The sequence below is a fragment of the Lactuca serriola genome, chromosome 9 (genome assembly GCF_051521515.1).
Source record: "Lactuca serriola cultivar US96UC23 chromosome 9, Lser_US96UC23_V15, whole genome shotgun sequence".
In the NCBI taxonomy this organism is placed as follows: domain Eukaryota; kingdom Viridiplantae; phylum Streptophyta; class Magnoliopsida; order Asterales; family Asteraceae; genus Lactuca; species Lactuca serriola.
In genome coordinates, this window is record NC_136416.1 from 86,510,187 (window position 1) to 86,533,531 (window position 23,345).

A 23,345-nucleotide genomic window follows, 5' to 3' on the forward strand; every position below is an offset into this window, starting at 1 on the left:
TTGGGTTTATATGAGTCTTATTTTGTATTGGGTTTTATATAGGGTTTCGTATTAGTTAGTCTATATATTATGTCTTTTGTTTTCATTGTATCTTGTACTTCTCATTTGATAATAATACGAAACCCTAGCTGTTGTATGTCTTGTTAGTTTACATGGTATCACAACTCGGTTCATTATCTGTATTTTTGTTTTTGGGGGCAAGTTATAGCAAACTCATTTGATAATAATACGAAACCCTAGCCGTTCTATGTCTTATTAGTTTACATTGAAAATTTTCGCAATTTTAGGTATGGTTTTCCTATTCGTCTCTGTATTTCGTGTGATATGATTTGCTCATTTCGTCGATTTTGAGGGTTTTGTTTCGTTTGTTGGTTTTGTTAATTTCACGCTATTGATTGTTGTTGTTGTTATTCGTATTTACTACTGTTTTGGTTATTCTCGTTTGACTGATATTGAAATATAGCCCCGAGAGATGATTTTTTTCAGTCCATTAGTATCCAACTTGATGACAAGAACTATGCCTATTGGAGTTATGTTATGAAGAATTTCTTGCAAGACAAGACTATGTGGGGAATTTTTATAGGTGACAAGAAGGAACCAATAGATGAAAAGGCTACGAATTATGTAGCCTTACTGGATTCATGAGAGATTGATAACTCCAAGATCATTACTTGGATTAATAATTATGTTATCCAGTTTATTGGTACTCAATTGGCGAAGTATGATACATCAAAGGACATTTGGGATCACTTAGCTAGGTTGTATACTCGGTCTAACTTTGCAAGCAATATCAGTTAGAGTTTGATATGCAAGCCCTCCAACAAAACAATCTCAGTGTTATGTTTGCTAGTGCTACACCTAAGTCAGTAGAGGGTGTTTGTTCTATTGTTACTCCTTATATATCTTTAACAAATGTCTATTACACCTAACTCAGTCTAACTTTGCAAGCAGTCTCTATTATGTTTGCTAGTGCTACACCTAAGTCAGTAGAGGGTGTTTGTTCTATTGTTACTCCTTATATATCTTTAACAAATTTCTATTACATCCCCCCACTTGCTTTGAATCCTGCTTCAGTCAGTCAGTTGTGTAAGTCTGGTTGTTGAGTTTTTTTTTAGATTCATTCTACTATGTATAAGTCATTCGATCTCATAGGGTGATTGGGATAGGCCGTCAACTTGGGGAGTTTTGTGTTTTGGAGCAGCTACATGTTGTTAATGTTGTTGCATGTAGTGTCTATTTGTCGTGTTTTCATTTATATCCTTTGTCGTCTATTTTTATTGGGCATTCTCGTTTGGGACATGTGTCAGCGTCTCTTTTAGAGTTTTTGATTTCCATTGGTGTGTTAGGTTCTTTGAAAAAATGATGATATTTCTGATTGTTGTCGTTGTAAACTGGGGAATTTTTTTTTCTTTACCATTTAATAAAAGCGTCACTTTTTCTGTTTCTCCCTTTGATATTGTTCATTCTGATGTGTGGGGTCCATCTCCGATCACCTCTAAATTGGGAGCTAACTATTATGTTTCATTCATTGATGGTTACACTCGCTACACGTGGGTTTATTTTATGAAGGGCATGTCCGGAATTTTCACCATATATAGTGACTTCAGAGCTCTTGTCAAGACTCAACACTCTGCTGTCATAAATGTCTTCGGTTTGATTTAGGAGGGGAATGTACCTCCATTGATTTTAAACAGTTATTGGCATCTAATGACACAGTGCGTCATTCATCTTGTACAGACACCCCTCAACAAAATGGTGTTGCAGAAAGGAAACATCGACATCTCCTAGAAACTACAAGATCCTTGCTACTCTCTACTCATGTTCCCAATATGTTTTGGGGAGAAGCTGCTCATACCACCACTTATGTTATTCATCACATTCCTACTGCGACACTTTGGGGAAGTCTCCTTATGAAATGTTGGTTGGGCAACTTCTAGATTATTCATCATTAGAAGTTTTTGGGTGTACCTATTTTTTCTTGAAGCCTCATGTAAAGAGATAGAGAGAGATAGATAGAGATAGAGATAGAGATAGAGAGAGAGAGAGATAAGTTGTTTTCAAAATTAGCCCTTTATGTACTTTTGGGATACAGTATTGGTCAGAAAGGTTATCAGCGTTATGATCCATCAAATAATAAACTATATGAATGTCACTTTTTTGGAGCACATTCCGTTCTATCACACTCATGTTCAGTCACATGATGCAACTTGAGAGGATTTTCGTACTATTGATCCGTTTAGAATTAACATTGATGATCCACCACCTACTACGATCCACCATCTATCGTTGATCCTCTACATATAGATAATCAGGATTCCCCACCATCGAGGCCTTATCGTAATAAGAATTCTACAAAGCTTCCTGACTTTGTCTATTCCTCTTACTCATCACTATTTGCCACCTTTATTGCTAATGTACATCGTCTCTCTAATCCATCATCCTACAAAGAGGCCGTTTGTGATCCTCTTTGGCAGACTGCTATGACTGAAGAACTTGCAACTCTTTATCAGACTCATACGTGGGATCTGATTCCGCTTACGCCCGGAAAGCACACAATTGGTTTGCGTTGGGTATATGCAATCAAGACAAAGTCTGATGGATCCGTTGAGCGCTATAAAACTAGATTTATTGTGAAAAGGTACTCACAAAACTATGGTGTGGATTATGAGGAAACTTTTGCTCCTATTGCAAAAATGTTGACTGTTCGCACCTTGATTGCAATTTCTTCCATTTGCCGATGGAAGATTTATCAGATGGTTGTCAAGAATGCGTTCTTAAATGGTGATCTTCATGAGGAAGTATACATGTCACCTCTCCTAGTATTTCTCACCAACTATGTGAATTTTGTTGACTTCGGAAGGCACTATATGGCCTCAAAGAAGCCCCTCATGCTTGGTTTGAGAAATTTTCTATGGTGATTACTTCGCTTGATTTTAAATCAGGTAATCATGAATCGGATCTATTTGTTTGATGTACGAGTGTATGTCGGATTATTCATTCCTTATATGTCGATGGCATGATTATTATTGGTGATGATCATGATGATATAGAGTCTTTAAAGCGTGATTTGGTTCACCGTTTTGCTATGAAAGACTTGAGTTTACTACGTTAGTTCTTGGGGATTAAAGTTGCTCGGTCTCCAAAGGGTTATGTTTTATCTCAAACAAAGTATATTTCAGATTTGTTGGAATGCGCATAAATCATAGATAATCAGACAATTGATATGTCTATAGAGAGTAATGCAAAGTATTCTCCAACTTATGGTTTCACCTTATCAGATCCATGCCTTTATCTTACCATTGTAGAGAGTTTGGTTTTCCTGACTGTCATTAGACCAGATATTGTTCATACAATTCATGTGGGTTGCCAGTTTTTCACTCACCCTTCTACTGTTCATTGGGGAGTTGTTCTTCATATTTTGAGATATCTTCATGGTACTCAGTTCTGTACACTTGTGTTTCCATCTACATTATCTCTTGAGCTGCATGTATATAGTGATGCTAATTAGGGTAGTGATATTTATGATTGTAAGTTCACTACTGGGTATTGTGCTTTTCCTAGAGATTCATTGATATCATGGAAGAGTAAGAGACAAGATGTTGCCTCTCATTCTTCTTCAAAATCCGAGTATCGAGCCATGGCTATCAACACTTGTGAGATTGTTTGGTTGAAATGGGTTCTTGTAGATATGGGTGTTCACATCTCTTAACCCACCCCTTTGTATTGTGACAACGAGAATGCAATAATGATTGCCAAGAATTTAGTGTTTCATGAGCGCACAAAACACATTGGGATTGATTGTTATTTCATATAGCATCATCTCTAGAAGGGCATTATCTCCGTTTCTTATGTTCCTTCCACCTTCCACCTTGCAGATTGCTGATATTCTTACAAAGCCTTTGACTGCTCCTCGATTTTATCTTTTGTCTAACAATCTCTCAATACTTATTGTTGCTGTATTGTGAGTTTGAGGGTGATGTTAGCCAAAGAAGATTTTGGGCTTTATTTTGTATTGTGTTTTATATTGGCCAATTATCTAGGAAAACCTAATCAACTAGTCTATATATTATATCTTTTTCTTTCATTATATTTTATATTTCTCATTTGATAATAATATGAAACCCTAACTGTTCTATGTCTTGTTAGTTTACAATATATACTATGGGTTTCTTCATTGATGGGTGCTAATAAAATATAAAAGAAAAAAAGTACTTTATTTTATAAAAACAATACAAGACAACGTAAACATATCATTTGAATTATCAGTTGAAATCATAAATGCATTTTTGAGTGTTATTGTGGGGAGTGGTCACCTCTGCGCCACGTCAGCTTCATCACCAAACCACCACTAACGCACTAGATATTGGAAACAGTTACCACTCCACAGTATTCCTTTTTCTTATTATTTTTTTTATTTTTTTTAGCATTAAATTAACTAGAAAACATAATTTATAACATATATATATATATATATATATATATATATATATATATATATATATGTTTGGCTGAGGTTTAATTTAATTTAAAGATAAATATAAAGGTATAATGAGATAAAAAAAAAGATTTTTAAGGACCATATGTGTAACTTCAATAAAAGAGAAAATCGGTTAAAGCGACATTTGTTGTGCTCCTTATTTATTATTGACTGTCTTGATGTGTCTTTGCATCCAAGCCACCGGCCTTTGGGATGGTATTCACATTCTTTTGCATGCTACATAAGCCTTCAAAGTGTGGGTTTCTATCCCATTCCGGATAGCCTTAGGTCCATTAGATCAGATTAGGAATTGTTTTCTTTATAACTGTTTTTGAGAAATAAAAAACAATTAAATAATAAACAATCCAAGGAAATGATGAACGGTCCAATCCGATAAAAAAGGCTATTAAAAAATTTGTAGTTCTTACACAAATTTCCGTGTTACCTCTCGCAACCTTTTTTATTTTATTTTATTTTATTTTAATTTTCTTCCAGAGATATGACAATATATGGAGAATAAATTTAACGTGCTATTGCTATTTAAGAGGAATCAAATATTTCTTGCAAGTGTAGTGAGAGGCTACCATGTTTTTCAAACTTTGGGAAAATGATTGACAAGGGTAATTGTATTTTAAAATCATTCAAAAAACACCATTTAAGTTTTATATGTTTAAAAAAATATCATTAAAGTAAAGTCTTTCTATAAAAAACACCAACCACCTAATTTGTTCAAATTTTACCTTATGGTAATCCACAATTACCCGTAAGAATAATTAAAGGAAAAAAACAAGAGGAAATGACTCAAAAAGGTAATTATATTTCAAAATCGTTCAAAAAACCATCTAAGTTTGGAATGTTAAGAAAACACCATCCAAATAATGTTTTTGTACAAAAAAACTATATGTTTGGTTCAAATATTAGCCACTCATAACCGGATCTTGTAGGTTAAAGGATAGCTTGGCCTAACGATTATGACATGACACAATAATTAGTGACAAGACATTAACTGATATATTCCTCATTAATAAATCGATTTAAGGTTTTTTCATGAACGAATGACTTCTTCTCCTCTGATTCCTCTTCTTCTAAATTGACGATCTTCAACTCAATCTCACATATTTTAAAGACACATAAGATATTTGATGATACAAACCCTTGTGGCTATGGGCATCCATCTCGAATTTGGACATAAACCACAAAGACTAATCATGTTGGAGTTTGCCCCAACCAAATGATAACCTTAACCAAAATCTTTATCATGTCTTTATAATATATATTTGTTTGGTTATGTGATTCATTTTTTGAATATATATATATATATATATATATATATATATATATATATATATATATATATATATACACACACACACACCAATTTGTAGTGTGGTGAAATCTATTTGTTGTTTGCATCTCACTTAACTACAAATAATGACTAAACTAGAATCGATTGCAAACTATTATGCATCTTTCGATTTTCACAAAGACAAAATTGCAAAAATGATCCCTGTGGTATGTATTTTTTTGGGGGGTTTAGTCCAAACCCCGATTTTTTTGGTTACGTGGTCCTTTTGATCATGTTTGCTTGTGATTTTGGTCCCTCGAAAAATTGAAAAGACTAAAATGCATTTTCTGATATACTTTTATGTTTTTTCATTTTAATTTAAAGGAAAAAAAGGAAAAATAAAATAGTTAATTAATTTGGGCACACATATCTCTCTGTAACGTCCCAAAAATAAGAGCAAAAAATTTCATTTTTAAAACATGCACTTAGCAAAACGTTAGAAATAAAATGTTCTCCGATCATATCATTTCATAAAAGATATCGTATGTCTGAAAAAAAACATTTTATAAAACGTAATAATGTCAGAGTACAAATCCCCAGGAAGATCTCATAGTGCGGAATACAAGGCATGTGTGTGATGGGCCGCTAACGCGCCAGCTCCTTCCCCTTCGAAGAAGAGGTACCTGAAACCAAAACTGAAACTGTAAGCACGAAGCTTAGTGAGTTCCCCCACTGTACCACATACCATATAATCACATAACATACATATACTGTTGGGCATATCTGAGTGCCCGACCTACCCCTTCGGTCCTCTCGACCGGATACTGCCTAGCATATCTGGGTGCTGGCCTCCCCTTCAGTCCTCACGACCGGATACTGTCGAGCATATCTGGGTGCCCGACCTACCCCTTCGGTCCTCACGATCGGATATTGAGGACTACTTCACCCCTACTGCTACCACATGACACGTATCACATAGCATCATATCATACTAGCACATATACATAACACAGGTGGTAGCAACCCTAGATGAATATCACAACGTCAATCATCTATCATACAACTCCTACTGGTGGGCCGACATTGTGGCCGTAGACCCACCGCTACTGGAAGGTAACTCACCTCGAAAGTGGCTGCTGATGTCTGCTTGCTAAGCGCCTGACTGCTGAATCGGAAATCCTCCGGCTATAAATCATAAACATGGATTAGCCTCTCATACATACCCTTAGGTCAGATGACTGTCCCACCCTTAGTCCAAGGTCAACTCCTTGGTCAAGGTCAACTTCCAGTTGACTGGACTCGCCGAGTCGTGGCACCGACTCGCGGAGTCCTTCTCCCACTAACCCGGTCCCACTCTACAAGTCCCTTCTTCCCACTCACTGATTCGTCCTTAACTCACTACTCGGGATGACAGGACCGGCTCGCGATCCGACTCGCCGAGTCCATGCGAGCAGGCTTCCCACTCGCTTCCAGATCCTCATCCGAACATCCTTCATGAGAATTTGGGTTTCTGGGACTATCGGAGCACGTTAGATTGCTAATTCTACGTGCAAACACGAAGGGTTGGACTTCTGACACTTAAACCCTTCGTACACAGTAACAGTTCATACAACTCGCCGAGTTTGAAGAACAACTCGTCGAGTTCCAGGCAATCTTCATAGGACTCGCCAAGTTGTTCATCCAACTCGCCGAGTCTAAGGCCATCTTCATAGAACTCGCCGAGTTCCACTTTGGGACTCGTCGAGTCCCTTGACCCATTTCCCATATGAGCCAAATCTGAGACATGCAACTCTTCAAAACCACAGATCTATGTTCCTAGGGCATGCCTAACACGTAAAGTTGCAAACTTTACGTGCATGCATGGCCCCATAAACTCAAAAATGCAATTCCAAGCTCTTTAGGAGGTCATGCACTCCATGGGGTCCTCGATCACTTCAACCACAACAACTTTATGCTTCTAACCCGTCCATAAGGTCTAGATCTGAAGTCCCTTCGGATCATTAAGCACAAACACATGGAGTTTGGTGTTTTAGGGCTTGAAAACCACCAAATTGGGACAAAATGGGATCTAATGAACTAAAGATCAAGGTAGAGGCTTTACTACCTGAATGGAAGCTTCTCCCAATGTAGATTTCGGATCTACTCCCTCTCTTGCACTCTTCAATCTCTTCTTTTCTTCTTCTAAGCTCCAATTCCCTTCACCAAGCAAGAACTCACTCACAAGCACAATATGGGGGACTAGGGACTCTCACTACAGCTCTCTAGAAGTGTTAAGGACAAGGGGCCGAGTTAATGTGCTTAAATAGGGTGACAATACTCGGGTTAGGGTTTTTGCCCAAACAGGGCCTACTCGCCGAGTCTGGAGATCGACTCGTCGAGTCCAAGGCTCGGACCCCGCATCTCAACCCGCTCCTACTCGCCGAGTCCGTCCTTCAACTCGCCGAGTCTAAGAAAAAATGCAAGAATTAAGAATTTTAAATTACAAGAAATACGTACCGGGACCCAGGTGCTACAAATCTCCCCCACTTATTTTAGACTTCGTCCTCGAAATGTACTGCTCGATCCTGAAATAGCTCGGGGTAGCACTCCATCATCTTTTCCACCGGTTCCCAAGTCCACTCCGATCCCTTCCGATGTTGCCATTGCACCTTTACGAGTTCCAACCTCTTGTTCCTCAGATCCTTCGACTTCCGGTCGAGGATTGCGACTGGGCGCTTAATGTAATTCAGGCTTTCATCAAACTGTATATCCTCTAGCGGCACCACCGCTGAATCATCCACTAGGCACTTCCGCCGCTAGGAGACATGGAAGGTGCTGTGGATCTGACTGATCTCGGCTGGCAGATCCAGCCTATATGCCACCTTGCCACCCGGGCTACAACCCTGAATGGATCAATGAATCTCGGGCCCAACTTGCCCCGCTTCCTGAATTGAATGACGCCTTTCCAAGGCGACACTTTCAGGAGAACCATATCCCCGACCTGGAACTCCAGGTCTGATCGACGCTTGTCGACATAACTTTTCTACCGACTCTGAACAGTCTGAAGCCTGCTTCGAACCTGCTGGATTCTCTCGGTCGTCTTGAGCACCACCTCGGTGCTCCCCATGACCCTTTGGCCAACTTCACCCCAACATATCAGGGTCCTGCACCTCCGTCCGTACAACGTCTCAAATAGGGGACAGTCAATACTCGCGTGGTAGTTGTTGTTGTATGAGAACTCAACCAAGGGAAGATAGGTATCCCAACTACCACCGAAGTCTAGCACACATGCCCACAACATATCCTCCAACGTCTGGATAGTCCGTTCGCTCTGACCATCCGTCTGTGGGTGAAAGGCGGTGCTAAAATGCAAACGAGTGCCCAACGCATCATGAAACTTCTTCCAACACTTGGAAGTGAACCACACATCTCGATCCGATATCACTGACACTGGCACCCCGTGCCGCGCCACTATCTCCCTGATATAGATATCGGCCAACTTTTCGGCCGAGATACTCTCCTGAATCGGAATAAAATGGGCGCTCTTGGTCAACCGATCCACGATGACCCAAATCGAATCTACTCCTCGCGCCGTCCGGGGAAGCTTTGTGATAAAATCCATTGTAATATCTTCCCATTTCCACAACGGGATTTCCAACGGCTGCATCTTGCCGTGCGGTCTCTGATGCTCGGCCTTGACCTTCCTGCTGGTCAAACACCGCTCGACATACCACGCAACATCCCGCTTCATGCAGGGCCACCAATAGTCTAGATGAAGATCCCAATACATCTTCGTCGCCCCTTGATGAATAGAGAATCGGGATTTGTGCGCCTCCTCCATCATGACCAGGCGCACGCCTCCGTGATACGGCAACCACACCCTACGGTGTAGTGTCAATAATCCTCGACTATCATAATTGAAGGAGGCGACTTGACCCACTATTCGCTCGCTCTTCCGATGCTCCTCCTTCATAGCCTCCTGCTGAGCTTCCCGAATCTGCTCTAACAGTGGAGTCACCACCGTCATCCTCATACACACATCCCTGATCGGTGCCGCCTTACGGCTAAGCACATCGGCCACCAATTTGGCCTTCCCCGGGTGATAAAGGATCTCGCAATCATAATCCTTCACCACGTCCAACCACCAGCGCTGCCTCATGTTCAGATTCGGCTGATCCATGAGGTACCTCAAACTCTTGTGGTCCGTGTAAATGGTACATCAAACCCCGTAGAGGTATTGCCGACAAATCTTGAGGGCGAAGACCACCGCCCCCAACTCTAAATCATGCGTCGGGTAGTTCGCCTCATGAGGCTTCAGCTGCCTCGAGGCATAAGCAATGACATGTCCCCTCTGCATCAATATTGCGCCTAAGCCCGAGATAGACGCATCACAGTATACCACAAAATCCTCTACGCCCTCGGGCAGGGCTAAGATTGGCACCTCGCATAATCTCTGCCTCAGAATCTCGAACGCTGCCTGCTGCTCAGGCCCCCATCGAAAGACCACAACTTTCCTAGCCAACCGTGTCAGGGGTACGGCTATCTTGGAGAAATCCTGAATGAATCTCTGATAGTAGCCTGCTAATCCTAGGAAACTTCGAATCTCGGATGGAGACTTCGGAACCTCCCATCTCATCACGGCCTCCACCTTGGCCGGGTCTACTGAAATCCCGTTCTGGTTGACGGGGTGCCTAAGAAACCGCACCTCGCGCAACCAAAACTCACATTTGGAGAACTTGGCGTACAAGCTCTCCCTCCTCAAGGTCTCCAAAACCTCTCTCAGATGCTCCTCGTGCTCCTCCTGCGTCTTGGAATAAACCAAGATGTCATCAATGAAAACTATCACAGACCGATCCAACATCGGTCTACACACGCAGTTCATGAGGTCCATGAACGCGGCAGGAGCATTGGTGAGCCCAAACGACATCACCACGAACTCATAATGGCCATAACGCGTCCGAAATGCGGTCTTCTGCACATCCTCCTCTCTGACCCTCATTTGATGATAACCTGAACGCAAATCGATCTTGGAGAACCAAGATGCTCCCTGCAACTGATCAAAGAGGTCATCAATCCTCGGGAGTGGGTAACGGTTCTTCACCGTGACCTTATTCAGCTCCCGGTAATCGATACACATCTGATGCGACCCGTCCTTCTTCTTCACAAACAAGATCGGGGATCCCTAGGGTGAACTGCTCGGTCGAATAAATCCCTTGTCTAGCAGCTCCTGCAGCTGTGTAGACAACTCCTGCATCTCGGGAGGAGCCAACCGATAGGATGCCTTGGCTATCGGAGCCGGACCAGGAACTAGGTCGATCCTGAACTCTACCTGACGCTCCGGAGGTATCCCAGGAAGCTCCTCCGGGAACACATCAGCGTAGTCTTGCACCACTAGAACCTCGCTCACCGTCGCCTTGCCCATCTCCCGGGTATCCATAACGTACACGACATATCCCGCACAACCTGCTGAAGGTAGCGCCTAGCTCTCGCTGCTGAACATACTGTGGGTCCACACTGTGGCCTCTCGCTGTGGATCACCAACTCTCCCCCACTTGGGATCATGATCCTCACTAGCTGCTGTGCGCAATCTATCACCGCCCCATTAGGGCTCAACCAATCCATGCCTATATTCACATTGTTCCCCTGCAATGGGATGGGAACCAAATCCACCAAATAGCGCTCCTCAAATAACCTTAGAACACAATCTATGAATACTGCTGACGCTCGCACCGATCGATCATCGGCAATCTCTACCTCTAAAGGGCAATCCAACATGCCCGAAGACTCAGCAAACCTCTTGCTAAGCGCAAGGGAAACAAATGATCGGGTGGCACCCGAGTCAAACAACACCTGAACAGGGATACCGTTCACATGGAACGATCCTAACGCATATACACAGAGCACATATCAATATCATAACATCATAAAAATAAGAATAGAGGGAAAGAATCATACCCGTCACCACATCGGGTGCGGCGCGAGCCTCCTCGGTAGTCAGCTGAAATGCCCGACTCCTCACCACTAGAGCCTCTGCCTTGCCCTGCCGGCCATCAGTGATCCGCATGGTCGCTGGAGCTGGCGCCTTTACTGGCGCTGCTGATGTCAACTGGGGGCAATTGGCCTTGTTGTGGCCCCTTTGGTTGTAGTGGAAACTCAGAAACTCAGACGTCTGTATCACAGGTGCAGGGGCGGTACAATCCCGACTGAAGTGCTCTGACTTGCCGCACTTGTAGCAGCCTGACGATCCCATCTTGCACACTCCCTCGTGCGCTCTGCCGCATTTCTTGCAGCGTCCCCGCCCCTATTGGCATTTCGGCCCCGCATCCGATCCCTTGGGCTTCTTCCCCGAAGCCCCCATAACATGCCCCTCTTCCGGCTTCCTCTTCCGGATGTGCTCCAGATCTATCTCCCTCTCCCTTGCCCTAGCAATCATAGAGTCCAGGGTAGGGCAAGATGAAAAACTGACATGCTCCCGAATATCAGCTCGTAGCATGTCATGATAGCGGGTCCTCCTCATATCCTCATCACCCGCGTACTGGGGCACCAGTAACGCCCTCTCCCGGAACTTGGCGGTGATCTCCTCCACAGTCTCCGTCGTCTGTCTCATATCCAAGAACTCCCTGGCCAGCTGCTGAAGCTCGACAGCCGGCTCGAACTCTGCCCTGAACCTGGTCGCGAAGTCCGACCAAGTCATAGCCTCGACAGCCGAGGCTCCCAACGAGTCACCCACGGACTCCCACCAATCCCTAGCTCAATCTCGTAAACACCTTGCCACGAACCTCACCTTCAACCCCTCAGGGTAGAAGCTAATCATCTGTGCCGACTCAATGTCTGCAATCCATCGTCTGGCAGCTATGGGGTCCTTCGCCCAGTGAAAATCCGGCGCACCACTGCCCCGGAAGTCCTTGAAGGACAGTGTGCGAGATCTTGACTGGCCAGATGCCATGTCGCTCCTGAATGCCCTGAGGCGATCCTCCATCAACTCCAATATCCCTTCCTTGATCGACCCGAAGATAATGGGGGTCGACTCAAGGATGCCTCTGGTGATCTCTGACGCGATGAACTCGCGTAGTCCCTCATCCACTGGCTCGAAACCTGATCCCTCTCCTGTACTGCCAACTGCTGGCCTCGAGCGTAGTACCACCATTCTGAAATACATAAATAATAATTGTTAGCGATACTGATACCTCTGGAGGGATCACACCTACTACAAGTTCCCTGGTCTTATCTTGGCCTTCCTTGGTTTGGGTATGGATCCTCTGCTTTCAGTAGTACGGGCCCATACTACCTTCCACATCTATCCGTACCTTTTCCAAGGACTGCCTTGACTCCACCAGGTCTCTTTCACTACCGCTGATCACTGTTATACTCATCCCATGCTTGCCCTAGGAAAATATCTAACTCCACCCTACCCGGTCCTCAGCTGCTGAAGGCCTCCTTGCAATGCCAGTTAGCCATTACCTGAATACCATCACATGTGGTGTGGCTCAGATAATCATTCGAGTAACATGCTCGGCTCTATAATGGTTAGACTCAAACAAGAGTTGCGCAATAGAGCCAAATCCATCACTCTAAGATCATTCAACCCTGATCACATGTGACGTGACGTATTCACCTAATGTCTGACTCCCATCACTCAGAGTCCCACGAAGCACAAAGCAAGCAGCATTCAGACAACAGGAAACAATCTCAAGAAAATCCGTCCTCATAAGAGAAACTGACTAGCATACAATGCTAAACTCATACTATTAGGCATGACCTAAACATGCTGTCCTATTGTCGTCTACTTAACTCTAGCATGCAATTTTCATACACTGAAGCACATAAAGCAGGCACATAAGGCATCACTCCTAGATCCTTAGTCCTATTCTAGCATGCTGTTCTACTGAAACTGATAAACATAACATAAGCTTGTATGGGTACTTTGGGGAATACTTACTTGAGCTCGGCCGGTCGCGCACATCACACACTTCGTTCCTTCTTAAAACTCTTTACTTAGCTTTTTTGAGAAAATATTTTCTTCTTTAAAATCTTTTAATCCCTCGATTTGAGTTCAGACACCCCCGAAGGTGTGTCCGAATCCCTCAAACCATGGCTCTAATACACACTTGCAACGTCCCAAAAATAAGAGCCAAAAATTTCATTTTTAAAACATGCACTTAGCAAAACGTTAGAAATAAAACGTTCTCCGATCATATCATTTCATTAAAGATATCGTATGTCTGAAAAAAAACATTTTATAAAACGTAATAATGTCAGAGTACAAATCCCCAGGAAGATCTCATAGTGCAGAATACAAGGCATGTGTGTGATGGTCCGCTACCGCGCCAGCTCCTTCCCCTTCGAAGAAGAGGTACCTGAAACCAAAACTGAAACTGTAAGCACGAAGCTTAGTGAGTTCCCCCACTGTACCACATACCATATAATCACATAACATACATATACTGTCGGGCATATCTGGGTGCCCGACCTACCCCTTCCGTCCTCTCGACCGGATACTGCCTAGCATATCTGGGTGTTGGCCTCCCCTTCGGTCCTCACGACCGGATACTGCCGGGCATATCTGGGTGCCCGACCTACCCCTTCGGTCATCACAACCGGATACTAGGGACTATTTCACCCCTACTGCTACCACGTAACACATATCACATAGCATCATATCATACTAGCACATATACATAACACAGGTGGTAGCAACCCTAGATGAATATCACAACGTCAATCATCTATCATACAACTCCTACTTGTGCGCCGACATTGTGGCCGTAGACCCACCGCTAGTGGAAGGTAACTCACCTCGAAAGTGGCTGCTGATGTCTGCTTGCTGAATCGGAAATCCTCCGGCTATAAATCATAAACATAGATTAGCCTCTCATACATACCCTTAGGTCAGATGACTGACCCACCCTTAGTCCAAGGTCAACTCCTTGGTCAAGGTCAACTTCCAGTTGACTGGACTCGCCGAGTCATGGCACCGACTCGCGGAGTCCTTCTCCCACTAACCCGGTCCCACTCTACAAGTCCCTTCTTCCCACTCACTGAGTCGTCCTTAACTCACTACTCGGGATGACAGGACCGGCTCGCGATTCGACTTGCCGAGTCCAGGAACAACTCGCCGAGTCCATGCGAGCAGGCTTCCCACTCGCTTCCAGATCCTCATTCGAACATCCTTCATGAGAATTTGGGTTTCTGGGACTATCGGAACACGTTAGATTGCTAATTCTACGTGCAAACACGAAGGGTTGGACTTCTGACACTTAAACCCTTCGTACACAGTAACAGTTCATACAACTCGCCGAGTTTGAAGAACAACTCGTCGAGTTCCAGGCAATCTTCATAGGACTCGCCGAGTTGTTCATCCAACTCGCCGAGTCTAAGGCCATCTTCATAGAACTCGCCGAGTTCCACTTTGGGACTTGCCGAGTCCCTTGACCCATTTCCCATATGAGCCAAATCTGAGACATGCAACTCTTCAAAACCACAGATCTATGTTCTTAGGGCATGCCTAACATGTAAAGTTGCAAACTTTACGTGCATGCATGGCCCCATAAGCTCAAAAATGCAATTCCAAGCTCTTTAAGAGGTCATGCACTCCATGGGGTCCTCGATCACTTCAACCACAACAACTTTATGCTTCTAACCCGTCCATAAGGTCTAGATCTGAAGTCCCTTCGGATCATTAAGCACAAACACATGGAGTTTGGTGTTTTAGGGCTTGAAAACCACCAAATTGGGACAAAATGGGATCTAATGAACTAAAGATCAAGGTAGAGGCTTTACTACCTGAATGGAAGCTTCTCCCAATGTAGATTTCGGATCTACTCCCTCTCTTGCACTCTTCAATCTCTTCTTTTCTTCTTCTAAGCTCCAATTCCCTTCACCAAGCAAGAACTCACTCACATGCATAATATGGGGGACTAGGGAGTCTCACTACAGCTCTCTGGAAGTGTTAATGACTAAGGGCCAAGTTAATGTGCTTAAATAGGGTGACAATACTCGGATTAGGGTTTTTGCCCAAACATGGCCTACTCGCCGAGTCGGGAGACAGACTCGCCGAGTCCAAGGCTCGGACCCCGCATCTCAACCCGCTCCTACTTGGCGAGTCGGTCCTTCAACTCGCCGAGTCCAAGGCAAAAATGCAAGAATTAAGAATTTTAAATTACAAGAAGTACGTACCGGGAACCAGGTGCTACACACACACACACACACTCTCTCTCTCTCTCTCTCTTTCTCTCTCTCTCTCTCTCTCTCTCCCTACAGATGAACCTTCACTCTTCTTTTCGATCTCCACCTTCTCCCCTGATTATTTATGTTTTTTTCAACATGACGATCCTAATTCCACCGTTACGATGCGAAACTGTTCAAAATTGGTCGTTGATTTTATGGTTCGCAATCAAGATCGAAAATGGTGAGTTTGAAGTTGATAGTTATGAGATTCAAGAAATAAGGAGACCAACTTGATACTATCAGAAGCTTCAAAGTTCAAATCATGTTAGTTTGGTCTTCTGTGAGCTTTAAATAAGACGAAGCTTTCCAGGGCGAATAGGTGGTGACGAAGACAAAGATTTTCAAAACAAAATCAGAGCTGATAACCCTCCCATTTCTTCTCTATTTACCTAGGTTCCAAATCGAGGCTTGATTTGTCTCTATTTGCAAGTCGAACCATGGACCCACTCGAACCCAGAAATTGTTAAAACCCTTGATTAATTCCAGAAATGAGTCACCTCAGATGTACAAACACAACTCCTTAAAACGTGAATTTTTGGTTGATTTTATAGTTTTGTTTTCTGGTTTGATTTTCTGCTTGAATATGAATATTTGCTTCCTGGTTGATTTTTAATTTCAGAACTTGATTTTTGATTTTTAAAATTGATTTTCTGGTTGAAGCTGAATGTTCGATTCTCTAGTTGAAGTTGATTTTCGATTTCATAAGTTCAAATACAACCCACCATCGCAGGTTTGGTTTTCTAGTTGAAGTTAAATATTGAAATCATCTTCTTCTTTTTCTGGTTGAATCGAGTATCTAGTGGTCCTCAGGTTTGATTTTTCTTTTTCCTTATCATTCACCATCGCCATTGCCACACAATCCTATTTCTGGAAACACGAATCTGATTTAAAAAGAAAACAACATGGGCAATTTGTCATGGGTGTTTTTTTGTTCATCTGGGTTTTTTCTTCATCTAGGACTAATTCGTAGGAAGAAGATGGATAGTTGGAGAGAGAGAGAGAGAGAGAGAGAGAGAGAGAGAGAGAGCCCTATATTTTAATTTAATAAAACATTAAATTAAATAGAAAAAAGATTAAAATAAATACTAGGAGGGCATATTAGTCATTTCAGTATAACCAGGGACCAAAACCACAACCAAAGTAGCTCAAAAGGACCACCGATCCAAAAAAATCAAGGTTTGAACAAAATCTCAGAAAAAATACATACCACAGGGACCATTTTTGCAGTTTTGTCTAAAAAGATATGAAAGGGTGTCGATCCAAGGCTCCACGTTCATAAATGAAATTCCCACAATTGTGGTGGCAACCTTTATTTCTTTTTAATTTTTTTTATTCAAATACCCATAAAACAAAGTTATCCAAATATATCTTCTTTTTTATCTAAATTTCATTTGTTTGTTCTTCAAAAGTCATGCCAAATTAATATATAAAACTACCTTTAAATATCTCCAATTCTTACTAGCATATCTCCGTAAATAATTTCCAGCACTAAGCTAACATTAAGATGTATTCAAACATTTTATACCCAAAATTTTATTCATTCAATTTTCACAAAATTCGTTCATTTCTTGGCCGGACGGTAGCACGGGATAGAACCAAAATATGTATAGATGTGTACAAACATAATTAACCAACCTAACCGAGCTTAAATCGAAGAATCATACCTTAATTTCTAGCAAAAGACTAAAAATCCTCAAGAAATTCTAGCCCCGATTTCTCCCTTGTTTCTCAACCTTTCTTCACAATTCTAGTGGGATTTCCACTAGAAATTTCGAGTTCTATATATTGCCTAAGGTTTCATCGGTTAGTATCCCCTCAATTGCTCAAATTTATGACCTAATCATGGATGACGATTTAGGGTTTAAAGCTCATTATTTTTCCTAATTAAACATAATTACTCATAATTAATCACCCATTATATTATTTTAATAATCAGTTTAATTATATATATATATATATATATATATATATATATATATATATATATATATATATATATATATATATACCTTAATAATCATTTAGCCCTAAATGCTGAATTTTAAGAAGTATAATTTTTAAAACATCATATACAACAACTTCATGCATTCCATAAAAATTAGATCTTATCCGATCTTGAAAAAGTCAAATAAACACTAAACAAAGTGAACAAACTCAATGGGTCATCCCTTGTCTTCGGGCTATTGAATTGGCCAACACAACACTAAATATGATTTATATTTGGATTCATTCTCTCTATCTCTCTATCAGTCAAAGAAACCCCAACTATGGAATTCCGACCACCACCACATTGGCTCTGTCTCCTTTCGCCTTCTACTCTTTATCGCCTCCACGATCTTCACCACTGTAGATTGGATCTAGAAACCCTTTCTCACCACTAATCACCGTCGTCAGAACTATTTCCCCTCCACCTTCCTTTCCCTTACTAACGACATTCACCACCACTGTTTGAGAATGTATGTTGATCCGATTTATCATCTTTATTTTTGGGTTAGTAATTTTGAAGTTTTTGTTCCCGTCGTCATTTTATTGTCACTGGAAGTAATTCATATTCTTATTTTCTTTTTACATGTTTTTAGTCATGGATATGGATCCACAGCACCATCTTCGCACCACCGAAGTCTCTCTCTCTCTCTCTCTCTCTCTCTCTCTCTCTCTCTCTCTCTCTCTAACTTTAGACGTGTTTGTGTGTTTCAATGTGTTTTATGTTTACATGTGTTTCTTTATATTTTTTTTTGGCTATTGTGATTTGAGGTTAAGAGGACACTAAGGAAAGAAAAGAAAGCCTGGGTACTAAACCTAAAGGTATTTTTTTGTTGTATTGATTGGCGTTAAGGAGTATTCCATAAATTTGGTCCACGATCTTCCTGTTTTCGATTGCACACCAAATCCACCCGCAATCCTTTTTTTTTCTCTCCATAAAACCCCTAAACGAATTTCCACATCATCAAGGTTTGTCTTTCTATCCTTCGATAAGATTGATGTTGGTTTAACGGTGTGTGTTGGGGTGTGTTTGTATGTTGATTTGTCGATCTGGTTTTATTTACTAACCCTGTAAATGGTTTTTTTGTGATCTTTTTTCATTTGTTGCAGCTTTGGATGTTGAACATATGTCTATTTGAATGCAATTTGAGTTATCAGTTTTCAAACGTTTTATCAAACCGATAAAGGGTCTTTTGTTTGTTCATAATTAAATATCAATTCTTTTTGTTCATCTTTATGTCTGGAATGAAGATTTGTAGCTACAAGCTAACATGGGATTTATTGGTTGCAGGAAAAGAAAGCGATGATGAAGAGAGGAACTGATGGTTATTGAATAAAGAGAAATGCACCTTGGATATCCTTCTACGTTTTCTTCGGCTTGAACATTAATAATACTTAAAACACATAGGCTTGATTCTATGGAATGGTTGGTGTATGATGTTTTCATTTGCAAGTTTTGGTCATTATGCTAACAAGTAATTTGATGTCATTTTTCTTTCAAAATTTACAGTTAATAATGGTGAGTTTGGGTGGATTGGACTTTGGTTGGACTTTTCCGGTAAAAAGGGAAGCCACTAAGATGGGTAAGATGGTAGGACAGGAAATGCGTTGGTGTCCTCTGTTGACAGAATCATCTTTGTTAGATCGCCTGATGTAGTAAGCAAAAAGGTATTATTTTTCATCTTATGACTTCAAGTAGTAGCCACAAATTGTTAGCTTGGAATTGTGTCTAATCGAAGATAATGTAATGGATTTTGCCCTGTATTCAAAAGTAAATGACCATTTTGCCCTTCTATTCAAAAGTGATTATGAATATCCAATGGCTGTTTATTTGAGAATCATTATAAATCGAAATCATAACTGATTATTTGAAGTTATAAATTGGGAGTTGTAACTATTGGACTTATAAAGAAAAGCAAATGACCATTTGAGATTGGACAATAAGTGCTACTAAAGTTGATTATTTATCCATCAAGCATCACATTGTAAGGCACATTGAAGTATTTGGACTTGGTACTTGCTAAAAACAAGATCGATGATGTTGGCATGAATTTTTGATAACTGTTAGACAATAGAAGCACTTGGACTTGCTATTTGCTGTTGAATGAGGTAAGGTAATTTAAGAAAATTGTAGGCATTCAACAGTTGATATGATTTGTAGCTTCATCGCTAAATTTCTTAAAGTATTCCAGGGAGTTATGAAGAGTTTAGGTTTTTTGTTTTACTGTTAGATCTGAAAAAAGATGTGATATTAAATGTTGTATAGATAATGGATAAAAGAGATGGAATGATGTTCAGTTTGAAGTTGATGTACTGTGAAATTAGAAGACTTATGAAGGATTTGAAGAATGTTGAAGGGTTAAAGACTGGCTATGGTAAGGATTTAATGTGGCTTGAAGGATTTTGGAGTTGTGTTTGGAAATAGATAAGTTGGATGTACACTGACACTTTGTTTGTGTTGGCTAGGTGTTTTATTAAAATCATTTCATTGTTCTTGGCCGGATAGTAAATATATATGAGGCGTTAGTTGTTCAAATCATTTATTTATTAAATAAATTGTACTATGGACAATATGAGATGGATTCCACCAAAATAGCCTGCAACACTTGGTGGAAAAATGATGAAACTCATTTGCATGGATAAATTTATGTTTATAAAAATGCTTCATCTCGTAATACCTTGATTTTTTTTATATATATATTTGTGAAAGTAGATGGATTTAAAAAAATAAAAGCAATTAACGGTCAATTGGTCAATGCAATTAATGGTCAAATGGTCATTAGTCATGACGTTGTATCACATGGGAAGGTCAAGGTTTTTATGTATTATTTTTTTTTATCTAAACGTCACATAGATTAAAAAGCAAAAACTAGCGATAATTCACATCTATAACTTATGGCAAACAAGTTAGTATTTTTTCAGATAAAAACCTGGTCTTACATTAAAAGATGGTCTTTATGATTGACTTAATGGAGATGCTAAATATATCTTATTTTACCTATAATAATCAGCCAAAAAGCTATTGAAAATTATGTAGTTCAAAGAATTAAAGTAAAACTTAAATATGCTTTTGAATTACACAAAATTTTATATTTTTTATCTTTCGACAGATTAGAGTTTACTAAATAAAATAAAAATAATGAATAAAAATCGAATATAATCTATTTTTACTAATATTATAACGCTAAAAATATAAATATGACAAAAGAACCATATTGTATGATGATTAAATATTTTTTATATGTACGTGTTTAATTTTGGAATGTCGTATGTTAAATTATTGAGATAGACTTTGGTGAAACAACAAAATTTCACATCATGATCGCATGTTCATTTTAACTTGTGTGCAAAATTTCCGATCGATTATTCGAGGCAACGATTTTAATCTCAAACCGTATCAAGAGAATCACATTATTTCTTACTTGAATTTTTGTCATTTTTTTTTAGAATTTTCAGTTTTTAAGAACAAACATATAAAAATGCAGTTTAAAACTTTAAATACACAGTTAGATAATCTTTATTATCCACTTGATCTTAACAAACAAAACGAAATGAGATTTTCAATTTCTAAAGAAAAAAAATAGAAGGGGATTGAACGCACACCAAACAAATTGTTGGATGAAAACATACTTTCTAACCCAAAACCCAACATACACTTGATTTTAATTCGAAATAGGCTGCCACAAGAAAATCAATCGCCACTCAGTAATTATTTTCCAGAAAAATCTATCTTGCACAAAATAATCCACCAAAAGACTACAACGAACTCTGATTCATGATGTTATTATTTACTATGTTTGAGGTTGAATTTGGTTGTATTTTAACCTAACTTAGTGTATTTATGGATTATTTTTATAGAAAATTTATTAATCCTTTAGATGTCATTAAAAATAAAGAGTTCATTATTTTCTAAATGTTTTCTAAACGTTCATTGAGCAAAAGAACTAATCGTGTCTAGAAATTAATTTCTGAAAAAACAATTCACACCCGTCGCTTAGCGCGGGTAAATGGCTAGTATATATATATATATATATATATATATATATATATATATATATATATATATATATATATATATATATATATATAGGACAAAATGACAAAAATGGTCCTTATGGTATGTATTTTTTTTAGGGTTTTAGTCCAAACCATGACTTTTTTGGATTGCTGGTCTTTTTGAGCTAGTTCTGTTGCATTTTTGGTCCTTCTGAATAGTGAAATGAATTTAATACCCTTGGGATATTTATTTTCCATTTTTCTTTCCTTTATTTTAAATCCAATACTAATTTACTTATTTTAATAATTAAAAAAAAATAAAAGGGTCTCTCTCTCTCTCTCTCTCTCTCTCTCTATTTTAATCATCACCTTCGTCTCACCATCCCCCACAATTTACCTCACTAACAGATAGTGCTTCAATGGTGTCTTCACCCCCAAAACCCACTCTGATTCTTGATGTCAATTTTTTTTTGCCATTCTTCAATGATGAAATCAAGTCTTCGAAGAATCTGATTAAACATATCCATCTTTGTCGTCATCTGAAACCCTTCTCATATATGTTCATATTAAGCCCTAGGTGAAGAAATCAACTCTGTGAGACTCACGATCGATGGATTCAACAAGTCTCAGATATGTTTATATCAAGTCATGTGCATCGTAATTGTCAAAATTAGGTTTTCAGAAAGTGAAACGACAGTAAATAGTGAGCAAATAAAGAGGAAAAAGGATAAGGAGCTCTGGCAAGCTCCTCCTTGGTCTATTTGTTCGTCATTGATGGTCCAATTAAGGGGAAGCAGAACAGAATGGCAACAAATAGTGAGAGGTTGACTGCAATCGGTGGAAGAAGGAAGAGCAGTCGGTTCTTCTAGTGAGCTCCTTCTCTCGGTACTCCAACCTTTGATGGTGCAACTGCCATACAAGGTGATTGCGGTGGTGTTTAATCAGTCGTGAGGAGGGCTTAGCCGGCATAAGATTATTGCCCTTTTTCGACAACCCTTGTGGGTCCTTTTTCTCTTCTCCGGTAATCACAAACGCAGGGAAGCAGAGCAACAGTAGTTGCGCCGGACAGGAGGTGTTTGGTAGCTGGAGTTGATGAAATTGAAGGGAAGGGGAGGAGGGTTGCCATCGCTGGTGAAGGTCACCGGTTTTTCTTCTTCTTTGGCTAGAGGTTAAGAGACGAGAGAGAGAGAGAGAGAGAGAGAAAGAGCGAGAGAGGCACTCTAATTTTTTTAATAATTAAAATGAATAAATAAAAATTAAAGTAAAAAAATGAATTTAAAAATAGAAAATAAATACCTAAGGGTATTAAAGTCATTTCAGTTTATCGAGGGACCAAAAACGCAATAGAACTAGCTCAAAAGGACCACCAATCCAAAAAAGTCATGTTTTGGAATAAAA

General features: G+C 40.1%; 1 long non-coding RNA gene across 7 annotated transcripts; it reads left to right on the plus strand.

Moving 5' to 3' along the window:
• Positions 1 to 18,126: 18,126 nt before the first annotated feature.
• On the plus strand, positions 18,127 to 20,487 carry LOC145076749 (uncharacterized). Of its 7 annotated transcripts, XR_013692791.1 has the most exons (5): positions 18,130 to 18,458; positions 18,548 to 19,377; positions 19,462 to 19,619; positions 20,218 to 20,326; positions 20,418 to 20,487. It is a non-coding gene; the product is annotated as an uncharacterized LOC145076749 (long non-coding RNA). The 7 variants fall into 7 exon arrangements; XR_013692789.1 differs by having other exon boundaries at positions 18,127 to 18,458; positions 18,548 to 19,139; positions 19,243 to 19,377; positions 19,462 to 20,487; XR_013692788.1 differs by having other exon boundaries at positions 18,128 to 18,458; positions 19,462 to 20,326.
• Positions 20,488 to 23,345: the final 2,858 nt, after the last annotated feature.